The sequence below is a fragment of the Lycorma delicatula genome, chromosome 9, assembly GCF_047948215.1.
Source record: "Lycorma delicatula isolate Av1 chromosome 9, ASM4794821v1, whole genome shotgun sequence".
NCBI classification, from domain to species: domain Eukaryota; kingdom Metazoa; phylum Arthropoda; class Insecta; order Hemiptera; family Fulgoridae; genus Lycorma; species Lycorma delicatula.
The window spans coordinates 23,189,137-23,204,551 of NC_134463.1; the positions used below are offsets into that span (position 1 = coordinate 23,189,137).

The 15,415-nt window shown below is 29.8% G+C and overlaps 1 pseudogene; it reads left to right on the forward strand.

Annotated features, from left to right (window-relative positions):
- The window catches only part of LOC142330424 (putative polypeptide N-acetylgalactosaminyltransferase 9), a 74,558-nt pseudogene that overhangs the window by 36,424 nt on the left and 22,719 nt on the right, over positions 1-15,415 (forward strand).

The following is a 15,415-nucleotide window of genomic DNA, read 5'->3' on the forward strand; positions in this document are numbered from 1 at the left end:
CAATACTTATTTCGTATTTATTATTTTCCAGTACTCTCTTTTTCTCTTTAGCCTGTGGAACCACTGTACGGATTACTTCAGAGGATGCGTGAAGATGTTGTATGAACGTAAATGAAGTTTAGTCTTGTACAGTGTAAAGTCGACCATTTCTGAGATGTGTAGTTAATTGAAACCCAACCACCAAAGAACACCGACCGGTATCCACGATTCATTTTCAAATCTGTGTGAAAGTAACTGCCCTTACTAGGATTTGAACTTAAGAACTCGACTTCGAAATCAGCTGATTTGCGATGACGAGTTTAACCACTAGACCAACCCTGTGGGTTATTTTCTGATACTAATAAAAAAGAAAGTTGATAGTTGACAGTTTTGTAATAGACTGTTGAAGCTTTCAAGTTGTAATTAATCAAAAACACATCAGGTTGATGATAACTTATAGCAAATGTAAATTTTTTTATTTGTGTCAGGTAAAACTAACTAAAATAAACAGAGGTTAGTTACAAAAAACTGTTGTGACTCTCAACAAATGAAAAAAATTGTAATTCAAGCTCTCAGAAGTCTATAATTCACATTTAATTTTCATACTCATGAGAATCTTCATTCATTTAAGCAGATTATAGTCCTTTTGTAAATATATCACCCCTCAGATTATCTATTAAGAGAATTTGCGTTGAATTGACACCAAGTGTACCCTTTAACTTGATGTCAAGCCAAACCAACCATTTGGTTGCCTCTTTTTCAGCAACATATTCAACTTCCAATAAAGAGTGATCTACATTTCTGTAATTTACTTTTCCACACAACTGGTCTACCACAATATTTTAAGTTCCACTGGTCGATCTTCGAGTGACTTTGTCAGTAACTTAATCGACATCACTGTACGCTTCAATTTGTCTGCTGGTTATTTTACCATATCTAATGCCATCTTCAGAAATAGATTTCAGATATCTAAAGTTCTTTTTACCAAATTAAAATGGGTCTTTATTGTTGGACCCTGTGCTTCAGAAGCAGTATTCAAGGCAAAACTTAAGTCTGGTGTTGTGCTAAACAATTTAAAACTAAACAATTTAAGTTTCCAGCCATTTCCCTGTAATGTTCACCATTGGAGATTAGAGGAGAGTCCAAGAAAGTTCAAGTGATAAAAATAAAGGTTTACAGTTGCTAAACCCATCTATTTTTTGTAGAATTAGCTTTGCATATACAGACTGGCCCATCTAAAAATTTGCCAATTACAGTAATCTTTATCCCAAGATAAAATGTTCCACTTCATGAGATTTTAATTCAAATCAAGAATTTAACTTTGTAATTAGGCTTATGATCTTTGAAGAAGGATTTATAAGACCGTCATCAACATGAAAAATTACCACAATTTTTGTACTGTGATACGTGCAAGGATCGGTCTTGTTTTCTTCTAGACCACACTGCTATAAGAAGCCTGTTAGGTATTTATACCAACATTTTGAAGCTTGTTTAAGGCCATATGAACTTTTTCATAATTTGTTCACTTTTTTTTGTTCAATCTTATATGCTTGATGTTATCACATGAACACATTCTTGTTTAGTTTTCCATTGAGGAAATCTTCACATCAAAAACAGCTTTAAATTCAAAGCTAAAAATGTGACTGTATTTAAGCTGGAAACGGGGATGAATGTCAAAATAACCAATCACTGGATGTTGACTATAGCCCTTAGCAACTAGTCTTGCTTTATATTTAATGATGTCATTCGAATCAGTGTTCACAGCTAACACCCATCCACCCTTGACAATCTGGAGGGTTTTTCTCTAGCTGCCATGTTTGATTCTGATGAAGAGAATGGATTTATTTCTTCATCTATCACTTTCTTCAATTCAGAAGCTGTCACTGTGCAAACCTCTTTATAATTTGAAGGTGTTTCATGGAAAAGGAAAAATACTCTTCCTCTTGATACCTGGAAGGTTTCTTTATTTGTCCCTGGTTAATTAAATGGTATTTATATTCATTATCTCTTACTGCATGAGGAATCAAATTTTCATCTGTTGATTCTTCTTCAGGAATCAACTCATCTTCTAGTTGTTAGATTTTTCTGTAAGGTCTTTACTTGGTATGTAAGAAAAATTATGAGTTAGATTCATGTAATGTTTCCAGTCTGAACTTAATATCCCTGCAGACAGCATTTTACTTTGTTCAAAAACTAAATTCTATAACCGTAGTCTGCATATCCAACTATATACCCTTTTCATCATTTTCCATAAAATTTTCTTTCTTTCTGCTCTGTAATCCAAGCAAAACATTCAGTTTCAAACATTCTTGATTGATATTCACTTCTCTTTCAGAAACAACTCAATAAGGCCCTTTCTTTCACTTTTCATCGGTGCTGTTGTATTTAATGTATATGTAGCAGAAAGGACTGTGCACTTCATGCTTCACCTATGAGTGATTTGGGTAGATGGGAGTGCAGAATGCAACCAGGATCTTGCAATGCAACCACGATCTTGCCATCTCACAAATGATTATGTTTTCTCTCTCAGCTACACCAGATTGTTGTGTAATATAAGATGCCATCATAGAATGCCTGAGACCAATTCTTGAGTGTATTTCTGAACACTCGTATTATCATATTCCTTGCCGCTGCCAGTGGGAAGCACTTCCAATTCTAGTCTAGCTTGAGTTTCAATAATAATTTCAATTCATTTCAATAAAATAAGTCCAATTCTACTTCACTTCAGCCTTTCTCAAAATGTAAATTGTTCTGAAACTTGTATGATCATATTTATAAGTAAATAGTGTCTGTGATTGTAAATATAATTTACCTCTATGGTAACACAGACATCAGCTTACACCAGTTCATTAGCCAAAGATAACCTTTTTTATCTTTTACCAAATGACATTGTATGATTTTTCCCAGACACAGCCTTTACAGAATTCACTGTCACATCAAATTTCAATTCCACGGTCGTTCAGAAATAATTATATGTATTTCATATTTTGATGTCCCAATCTTTAGTTCTTGCAACAAACCAGGCTTTTCTGCGACAGCATAAGCTTTCTCAGTAGAAGGGGAAATAACCTTGACAGCTAAGCTCATCTATTGTTTTGCCTAAGTGTGTCATTTTCATTTGAACTTCATTGTATGTGGCAAGATGAGTGACAGATTTGTTTTAATTTCAACCATACTTTGCGGGCAACGATGCAACTAGCTACCCTTAAAAGAGAGTTCTGTTTAAAGAAAGAATAGTTCTTTTCTTTGTTCCATTTACTTTTGTTCCATCTACCAGTTTCTTCTGATAATCAACACTTCCAGTCTCAGGCTTCATAAAGATTCCATTGACAACTTGAAAAATTTATCTTGCTCCAAACATGTCTGCACAGTAATATGTCTATAAGTTTTTTTAATTTTCATTGAAATAAAAGTCTCGTCTATAGATTTCCAACTTTATGTAGAAGAAACAACACCACATTGCTTGATAACCCAAAACTCATAATTTGGAAAAACCCAACCCTCATGTCTATTTTCCATCTAACGTTTTAATAACCGAAATCTGCTCGTCATGCTACTATATCACAAAAACTTATTAAAATAAATGGCGATTGGTTACAAAAAAACTATTTATTTTGACACAGGAGCAAAAACACAAAAACAAAAACATTTCCACATTAAACTAAATACATATGCTTACTTAATAATATCACAAACTATCAATTCTATTAAAAAGCCTCTGAAATCAAATACCATTATACAAAAATTAGAATTATAAGTAATATATGCAACTGGTATATAAAACATATGAATATTGTACATAAATATTAATATTGCTTTACAATTAGTTCTTCTTGTTAATTAGTTTTTAAGATGTAACAGGTAATTTGTTGTTATAAATGATAATTGAATAAATGTATGTTTGCTAAAGTGAGTGCTACCATCTCTGTAACGGTGCTAGGAGACTTAATGGGTTGGTCACTTGGCTTTAATTAAAAGTTTACTTATTAAATCTAAAATTTACTATAAAATTTGAAATGTATAACATGCTTGTAAGCAAAGTGTAACATGATGTAGAATGAAGATGTCAGGAAACAAAATGTACACATAAATATTACGAATCTGTTTCACAAACAGGACAAATATTATAAATAGAAGTTCCATAAACTTGTGGTTATTGGAATTTATATATCTAAACAAGCTTGCATTGTTTGTTTCTTTTTTTTATTCTATTTAATCCGATTAATGGTAAATTAGTATTTTTTCCCCATTTTCGGTAACCGTTATTATTGTGGACATGTTAAAAAAAATATTTATTCTAAAATGGGATGTATCAATTATAAAAAGTTTTGAGAGATCACTTGAATTGATTATAAATATGAAAACTTCACCTAACAAGGGGTGGGCAGGCAGTCAGTCAGCTTACAATGGAATTTATTAATACCCTTTTTGTATAGTGAGGTTCTTTCCTGTATAGTGGGGTTCTTCCATTAAATACAAAATGGCGGCTTTCAACTTGGCATCGGATAATTAAACATGTTTGAATGATTCAAGTAACTTATTTGCATATTTTCAACCACAGCAGCGTTTTCAATCATTGTGATTTTAGCATACCTGTTCCCCGAATTCATCTTTCCAAAGTTTCAAATGTTTTATGATCTGGTATTCTTTGATCTGGATAATGTTTCCAGTATTCATACCTAGCACCCATTCCATCTTTATTTACTTTACCATAAATTAACAACATATCCATCAACTCTCCAAATGAAAACAAATTTGTGGTATTACCCATTATGAATGAATGACTGACCCGACAATAACAGCACAAATACTCAAATGAATATTCAAATTCTAGACACTAAACTTAATTGTTGATCAGCTGTTATTGCCAACCTATGAAAAAATAAAAATTTTTGATTTGTTTTAAAAGGATGTTTTTCAAATTTACCTTTATAATTTTCAGCATTTATATGTAAATTGTTCTGTTAAAACTTGTATCACTTTTCCGACCTGTTAGTGTGTTCTCTTTGTAATTAAATTTGAATTTTTCAAATATGTGTTTAATTTTAATAGATGTTATTTACATCAATTTTCCCAGAATTAAATTCTGTACAAAGTTAATAGAAATTTTTCTTTGTTTTTGGTAGATTAACATTTTACGAATCTAAAAAAGTTTTATTTTTTACAAACATTTTTGTGTTTTACCGTGTTTTTCTTCAAATCTAAGTGAGATAGAGGTCTGGGATTATTTTTATTTACTTTCTTAGATCAGAAAATCTAATTAAACCACAAATTTAACCCCCAATTTCTACTTAAAAATTTTAGTATAGTTTAATTTTACAGAGGGAGCTAAATATTTCATGATTCATGAGCTGAAACTCTCTAATGAAACTTTTTATAGTTTATATGAACTTTTTTCTTATTTTAGACTATAGAATCATCTCTTCTCGAGAGAATGTTAGCAATTTGGAATTGCCTGTATAGTGAGGTTCATTTACTTAACAGTTCTAGGTTTTAGCAGTTCTTGTAATTTGCCACTTGTTATGACACTTAATCAGTCACAAAAGCAAAATTCAAATATAGAATAATATAACAAGATGTTAAAAACTTCATTTAAATAATTTTGATGTTTATCATGTTTAATTACATTAAAACAGAATGTAAACTTAACTGCATTTATTGTTTCACACATATACAAACAGTCGGATTCATCATCTCATCACTTCTGCCAGAATGAAATTTTTGGAAAGCTAAGGATTGTACAGCTAACTGTGAGGCTGTGACTACACTTCCAATATAAAAAGAATTCTGTTACAAGCCCTACAAGGTTCACAATGCCTTCTTGTAAGGATATCCATATGAGTGATATGTAGTTCATATGACCTCCAATTCAAAGAATCACTCAGTCAAAGGCCGTGTCACATGGCCTCACAGATAAATGTGAGCTACATATGGCACCCATTACAATCAGTGTGTTAATATTATTCATCTGTTGTTATCTCTTTCGTTAAGAAGAAAGCTTGTTTCAATATCAAATATAACCTCGTTCACGTCACTATAAAACATAAACCAAGAAAAACAATCATTATGGAATTACAAGAGAGGTGTTTATGAACAGTCTTTTTTATATATATATTTTTTCTTTTTATGGATATTTATTTTAATTTTAGTATCTGCTTTTTTGAATTTTTTTACAGATAATGAATGGGCCTGTAAATAATACTTTTATTAATGAAACTGTGCATCTTAATAAAAATATTAAATTAGAGACTGAACAGGATAATATAGCAATAATAATAATAAATATAATATAATATAATAATAATATAATAATATAGCAAAAATGATATGTTTTTTTTTACCACATCAGATGACTGAAACTGATACATCATCCGAGCATGTAAGTTTTTTAATTTTTTTTTATGTTTGGCCGACTGAGGTCCATGAAAGCAATATTTTGCTTTCATTTTTCTTTCTGATATGTATTTTCTTTCCTGGTTTTCCAACACTTTGTCATTCTATTACTTTATTTTTGCCTTCTCTCTTCTGATCAAATGTTTTTTTCTCCCTCGCTTTTAAATTCTTAAAATCTTTACTGGTTTTCTGAACATTGTTCAATATTGTACTGTCTTCAAATATTTTTATTTCATTTAGAAACACTAAAATCTATTATTTCCATTTTTTTTTTTTTTTTTTGCTGTAAATCTGGTTGAAGATCTGTTTTACAATGGAATGTGACATTTTCTCTTTCACTGAATTTGTAAATATCTATTACTCCTTAATTTGCATCTATCTTTTATTACTAGTCCTAGGATTTTTCTCAGACTTCTCATACTTTCATTTTTTTTTCCATTGGATTTATTTATATCTGATTTCAAATTTAGGATGTCTTCTGCTTTGATTACCAAATTTTAGTGCCTGATATTGATGTCTATAGAGATGTTCTTTTTGTTGAAAATATCTTTTGTTGGTAGGGTAGTTTTATTTTTCTCATTCTTGCTTGATTGACCTCTTTATCTAAACCATTAAGTTTGATTTTACTCCCATATATTTAAATTTGTTCTTTATGATTTTTCCATATTTCGTCTTTAGGAACTTGAGGGAATCTTGGTTGGTCATGAATTCTGCCTTTTTGAAAGAAAATTTTAGCCGTATTTACCCTGCAATTTATTTTAGGGAGTTTATTGTTCTGCTGACTTTTTGAGGTTCTCCAAAAAAAAAATTGTAATGTCATCAACAAAGGCTAAGCAGTTAGTTCCAATTCCTTTCAATTTCAGACCCAGTTTTATTTAGTAGTGTATTTCATGATTCTCTAATTCTGCTGCCATCAAGCCATTACCTGCTACCTTGTTTTTTTAATTTCTGAATGATTTTTTTCTATTTTTATTTAATTATGTGGTTTGGATTTTTCATTTTTGACGTTGCTGGATTTTGGAATTGAAATCATACCTCGGGTTTTTGGTAGTTTAATCATTTTTCCAAGTACTTGTTAGAATTTTCCAATTGTCTTTGTTGTTAAGGCCTAATTGTCCATTTTTGTCCTAAAGCAAAGGCTGGGTGATTGGTATTTGGTAAGTGTGGTAAATATTAAAATTTATTTATTTATTTAATTCAGATAGTAACCGGACATGAAACCCATGAATACAAAATTATAAGTACATGCCTGCTTTACATTATAAAGGTAGCCCAGTAGTAAGTGATTTTCTATCAGAATCAATTGAAATATAAGAATATTGAAAATTATGCTTAAGAAATCTAGTTGGCATATGAAAGTCATAAGGTTGCAATAAATTAGGATAGTCAAAATAATTACTCAAGGTTTTATAGGGATATATTAAACTGTCCTTGTCAGAGATGATTTAGTTGGTATTTTTAACAAATTAAAAGTACAAGTAGTTATGATTAGTAAAGTGCATAGAATCACCGATTTTATAAGCAGCATGTCCAACAAAGATTCTATGTGGTATTTCTAGCAATTTTAATTGCAAGTCAATAAAAGTCACCAGACACAAAGCCATAATTTGATACCAGATATAAAAAAGCATAACCTAAAGTTCTGAAGAGTTAATATTTCTAAAATTTGTAGAGAATCGCTTAATAAAATTTACCATTTTTAGTGGCCTAGGTACAGTAAAACCAGTGTATTCACTGAAGAATAACTTGCTATCAAAATATACACCTAAGTCTAAAATAGGTGATGCTTTTAGTAATGAAATATTTTTCAGTAAATAATTATATCAACATTTGCAAACCTTCCAAATTGAATATAAAAAAAATTTACGTTAGAAGAAATACTATTTAAGTCGCATCATTTTTGCAGAGTTCAAGTTGATTTGAAGTAATTTAATATAAATTAGATTTGTGGTATATTTAAACAGTTTCATATTATCAACAAATAATAAATAATGTGAATAGCGGATAATTAAACTAATGTAATTTATAAATATTAGCAAAACTGGAGAACTCAAATGTACGCCTTGTCTTACTCTAGATCTAACATAAATAGGCTTAGAGATAAAATTACCGCAACAGTTTAAAAAATTATTTGATTGTAAAAGATGACAATTTGTAGAAAAATTTGTAAGGTGAGAAGCAGCATTTTTTACCATTAAATTTGGATGATAACATTTAGCAAAAGAATCATTTTCTAGGTTTTCCCCCATACCTGGCACAACCTGGCACATTAAAGCCACCTAATAATAGTTTAACTGTGGCTCGACTTAATGTGTATGGTAAGTGAATTAGAAATGTAATTAATTTTTATTTTCTAAATTATACAAAAAAGTTATAAACTATTTTGCTGTGTAGCATTCATTTTTTGTTTTTTATTACAGGAAGTAGATTTACTACAGCTGAAAGAGGAACCGCTTGATATTAATAATGGTAACATTGAAAAAGATCCTTTAGCAATTGAAGAGACCAGTGCGGTTAAATCAGAAAATTTTAAAGTTGAAAATAAAGTGGTAATGGTGTATTACATATTGGCTACTGTGGAACACCAATTATCCAGATGGACCTTTGCAAGGCCAAATCTGAATAATAGAAAAAGATATTTTAAAAGTTTTTATCATTTATATTGCGCATATCATTCTCATGTTTAACGGTTAACACAACAGTAAAAATAAATAAATGGTATTTCAGTAAAATTAAAAAAAAATTTGGAACATACATATGTACAATGTAAGAAAAAGAGATACAGTAATACGGTTCAAAAAATACATTGTGTAGAAATCTGCTTTTATAATTAGTTAACAAATTAAAAAAACAAAAAAAAACAGTAAAATAAAGATCAATAAAAAAATCCCTGTTGAAGCAAAGATTTATTTGAATAGTGTTTAAATTTTTCAAATAATGTAATAGTTTTTTTTAATTTTTCTAGCTGGATTTAAGCAGTCTAGTTAACTGGACATCTGGAAAATTGGCATCCCACTGTATTATTTTTTCATTATAATTACCTAATATGTAATTTTTGTTCATTTAACATATATATATATTTATTTATTTATCCCACCAGGCTGTGTGGTTAATGTATTTTCCAAATCTATGTTTTAACAACTGATTTTTGAAGTTGAATGTTCTCAGGTTCAAATCCTGGTAAAAGTTAGTTGTTTTTTTATGAACTTAAAAGCTAAAGAGTGGATACCATTATACTTTGGTGGTTCATTTAACCACACTTCTTAGGAATGATCAGCCTGAGTCTGTACAAGACTACACTTTTGCGTCCTAGATATCAACATCATCTTGTGAACTAAGTTGACATGATGTTGACTGAAGGATGTGAATATACATGTTTCTGTGTATATTTTTATCACTGTAAAAAAACACGTATGATACAAATTAACACTTTAGATTAAAAACTGCTATAAATTATTTTTTTATGAAAATAGTCCAAATATTTTTGAATTTAGACAGTCAGAGTTCAAGATCACACAATAACAACAAAATTCACATTTGCCAATTTACAGAACTGTTACTATATTTTAATTTAAAACTAGTTAATCTTTTCTTAATTTAAATGAGTTTTTAATGTTTTTGTAATATGATAATGTTTTGAGAAATATATTTGTATTCCTTCTTAGTATGGAAATTTCTAAAAGAGGGGACAGCGCAAAGACCAAAATCATTTTCACAGCAATATCATGATATCTTTCTGGTATCTTTCTTACTGGTGTAGGTTTTTTTTTCTATATCTGGAATATATGACGGGAAATGTCATTCATGGAGTCTGAGATGATCGTCTCCTATTCAACAATTTGCTCAATAAGGGCTTTTCTGAATTGAAGAGGAGTATACTTGCCACCACTTTTCTTTTATAAAGGTAGAGTGTTGAATATAGTTATATTTAAAAGTTGGCAGAACTGTTTTTATACCACACTTTTACTGATTTTCTTTTGAGTCGGAATACGCTCTGCATTTGAACCGCTCTATTAACTCCATCTTTAAAATTATTATAATCACTAACAATATTTGGAACCATTGCCTTCTTTCCTTTCCATACTAGTTCTGCCCAATCTAATTGTTCAGTTTTCATACAAGCCGTCTCATTTATCTTGTCACTTCATCATTTTTTTCCTCCTTATCACTCACACACACACACACACACACACACACACTGCATGAATTTAATTTTTATTTAATTTGTTTTGCAGTATATTTTTGGGAATACCGTGCCTGTATTTTTTGACAGTATCCACTGAGTTTGTATTTCGCTCGCTCAAAGCCAGAGCAAGTTCAGGGCTGCAATAATAATTGTCTGTGAGTACAGCAACGGTTTGTCTAACTAGATTCTAAATGAGTCATGATAATAGTGGTGTAGTCATGATTTGGATTATTGCAATTTGTGTGTGCACCTGCATAAACTATCAGGCTATTATAAATATAGCCTGTTTCTGACTCTGAAATAACAGAGTGTTCCATTTTATTCTTATAAACTGAATAAAGCTTAGCCTACCTCCACAGCAGTAAACTTTCATCAACCACAAAATTTTTTTTCATATTATTAAATTTTTTATTTCTCTGAATCTGTTTTTAAGGTGCTCAGTCAATAATCGGTTTTATTTTTTGGAGATGGGCTAGTTTTATTATCGTCAGTAAAACACAGGAAACATGACAGTAGTTTGACCCTTTTATGGGGTAAAATTTTTTCCAAATCCATGAATAGAACGGGGCTTGTTTGTATAAATGTCTTTCGATTTGTGGCTTCCAACAAATTCCTCATAGCATATATACAACTAGAAACAAAAGCATCTCATCAATATCAGTTGGCGGTTTCCACAGGTGAAACCTCAAAAACTGGTTAGTATTTTTTTTTTTTTTAAGAAAATTTTGACATAAAGATTAGTCTGCTTCGTTAAAACTAATTATCATATCATATCAACTAATTTATCAGTTAAAAATAACCAGAATAAAGAATATATATATTGTTACAGTCATAAATTGGGAAGTTTGTTCCTGGAGTACCTATAAATATTTGAGCTTTGCAAAGCTTTGTAGTCACATCATAAGTAAGCCATTCGAAGACTAATGTTTTGTCTTTTTTTTTAGCAGTAGATGTTAGAGTTCTTTTACCTATCTGATCAGGGGGCTGTAAATTATGTTCTTCATCATGTTCGCCACCTGTAATATCTCTCAGAAAATGAGAATCACTATCAGCTTAATCATTTAAAAGTTCAATTACATCACTGTCATTTACTCCTGATGATCATGCTATATTGAACTAATAAATATCACTTACATTATCTAATTGTTATATCAGTAACATTGTAAAACACTAGTAAGTAATTCAAATAATAACAAGAAGGTAGTTTACTCACATAAAAAATTACTGAAGGGAGATTGTAGTAAACAACTCTGTTAGTTATTATTTATGTACATCACATCCTCAGACACAAACAGTTGGAAGTATAAATATTACTGAAAATTACATGAAAATAATAGCAAAATTATGAAAGCAATAAATAACACAAAGAAATAAAACTAACTGAAATGCAACTTATGGAACAACAAAAACAATGAAAAAAATACATAGTAACAGCTGATCATAACGATACAAAACAAGACATATAGAATAGGGAAAATACGCTACTAGCACTTCACCATTAAATTATAGTAAAAATGGAAATAGACTTGCACACATTACAGTACCTCATAAAACAGGTGAATTTATATTGACGAATTATGTCGTCAGTAGCTCTTTTCAGCAAAAAAGTGGTTGATGAATTATTCCAAGAGAAATTTTTATCAGGGTAGTGACGAATTATTTTGCCAGAAACCGGTAAGAGGGTTAAATAACTGTATTAATATCAATGGTGTCAAGTTTACATGATTTATGTTTGGTTGAATTGTAGTTTTAATCTCCGCTTGTTCAATTAAATTTCTTTTATATACTTGTTATTTTAATTTTTCTGTTTCTTTTTCTATCCTATCTTCATAATTTTCCGGTATTTTATATTTTTTTCTTTTGTCCAGGTAAAAAATATTTATTTCACGGTTTTTTTTTCCTGGAAATGTGAGATATTTTGAAACTCTTTCTTGGAGTAAATATTCTTTGTAGTCTTCATGTATTATTTTCATTTCTTCTCTAAATCTTTCAGTTTGTCCAGTTCAGGGGTTATTAGTTTTTAGATTTTTTAAGAGTGTAAATACCCTGTTAGGGTTCATTCTTTGTAGCGAACGCAGAAGGCGATTCTTCTTTTTTTGATTAAATCCGATATTTTCTCCATGTTCATGTAAAGTTCATTATGTGTCTTCTTTTCTGTCTTGGATGGGCTGTAAGACATTTCTTTTGAGTATTCTTTGTTGTTTTTTTTTTTTTTTTTTGGAATTTATCGATTAGAAATTTATTGTCAAATGTCAGACGTTCAGCTTCTGATCAAATGACTACACATAGTGCCTTAGTTTAGCAATCGGTGATATTAATTTTTTACTTCAGGTGTTCTTAGTTAATTGATAGGCTAGTTCCATTTTACTGATTTTTAACTTAATGGCTATGTTGACTTCAATCATTTCTCCTGGGTATTTGAATATTTCAGTTTCGTTAATTTCCTGTATGCTCTTATTAATTTTTAAACAGCTGATTATATATCTATAAGAAATTTTTTAGAGTTACATGGTAATATAGTAATAATCATTAAGAAATTTAGAAAAATATGGTGTATATTTGTTATTCTGAATAATATTCATAATTTATACACACTTTAACAAAGATAAAATAATTATGCAAAATATAAAAATATTAGATAGCATTTTATAATCATTTACTATTTATTAATCTTTATTTCTACAGTAACAACAAGCTTACAGTTACTGATAGATGGTAATGAATTTTTTAGCTTATGGAACATGATGTGCGTGACTGGGATTCAAACCCAGTAACTCCTGATGAAAGATTGAGATGTTGCAACTCTGCCGCAGAGATTGGCAGGAAACAATGACTATGATAATAAAACAGTTATAATCATTTATTCTTGACCTGTATGCTGACTGGTAGGGATTGATTTTTTTTTTACTGTCGGTAGCAAGAATACAGGTATGAAACGTTTATTATGCCTATATATATTCCTGTATAAGGTATATCAAATCTTGACACTCCCTCCAAAAGTCAGTTCGAGTTTTTAAGATACAAAATTGGAATGTTAGATCATTATCTAGTGCTTACATTATGAAAATTTGATCTTTGCTAAAAAAAATTGTCACTTATTCTTAACAGTACTGCTTTCATTTAACTTAACACAATACTTCATCTTACAAGAAAGGGCTTATTGTACTTCTGATTTCTGAACTATTTGAAAAATCTTCCCATTCCCATCAGTTTATTTAAAATACATTAAATAATTTTCTTTTTACGGAAATAACATTCCTCTGTTGATAAATTTTTAAATAATACTAATTACAAGAAAAAGGACAATTCATCTGCAGTTTGGTCAAAATGTATATAAATATTTGCTCAAAAATAATTTCCATTAGCGCCCTCTGAATTGTGAATTATCTTTTTGTAATTTTTTATGTTTTTATATTTACCTCAACATTGTTTCATGTGTTTTGTATAAACAATTAATATATACTTTAATCACATCTATTTTTTATCTTATAATTTTTTTTTTTGTATTAATATTTTATTTATTTTATGATGATGTGATATATATAATATTAAGTTGTCAGAATAAAAAAAATTATTAATTGAATATTAGTTTTTATATTTTGTTAGGGTTTTGCTATATATATATATTTTTTTTTAAGGAATCTGAGATCTCATTGAATGACGAAGTTTCATCACAGCTTAATTGTAATATAAAAACCAGTGAACTTCAAATACATGATAAGTATTTACACACAGTGAAGATAGAAGAAGAGATAGGATTTTATCAGAGTCATGTAAGTTGTATTATTATTATGTATTGTAACAAACATGATTTGTCTTGTGAGTTTCATTGCTGTGTATATATGTATATTTAGTTCTGTTTAATTAATACAGACTTATTTAGGTACCACCGGGTTGGTCTAGTGGTGAACACGTCTTCCCAAATCAGCTGATTTGGAAGTCGAGAGTTACAGCGTTCAAGCCTTAGTAAAGCCAGTTATTTTTACACGGATTTGAATACTAGATCGTGGATACCGGTGTTCTTTGGTGGTTGGGTTTCAATTAACCACACATCTCAGGAATGGTCCAACTGAGAATGTACAAGACTACACTTCATTTACACTCATACATATCATCCTCATTCATCCTCTGAAGTATTATCTAAACGGTAGTTACCGGAGGCTAAACAGGAAAAACTTATTTAGGTGTGTGTGAATGATAAATGGTTAATGTGCGAGGGAAAAGGTGTTGTTTTGAAATTTCAGTGATAATTAAAATGTGTTTATTTTAACTTGTTGAAAGAGTTTACATTTTAGTATGTTCTAGGTGATTTGTTATTAATTGCATTTGGTTGTCATATTTCAATATTTTTCAGGCAAGCGATTTAAAACCGACTCTATACAGATTAAACACATTTGTGACAAAGTTTTATTTATGAAATGAAAATAAAATAAAATTTAATTCTGTATTTACATTAGGAAAACTTAATATTTACCAAATTTTTCAAAACATATTCAATGTGAGCACGCTGTGCAGTTGATGTGTCAATGCTAAAGTAATCATATTGAGAGTCGCCTTATTCAAAATGTTGTCAATGACCTTAGTTTTTTATTGTGAACGTTTGCCTTCAGTTATCGATAGTATAGTAGTTCAATTTATAAACTATGATCCTTTAAATAACCTAAAGGAAAAAAATTGCGCTTAGATAAATCTGGGGAACAATTAGGCTACTATCCTCTACTCACAGTAAAAGTTACGTGAAAGTGTGCTAATGAATTGTTTTATGTGCAACAGATTGTTTCTTCATCTTGTTGGAATAAGCTGTAGTTTTTTCACAATCTGTCTGTTAATCAATAGTAGAATTCTTTGAAAATTGCA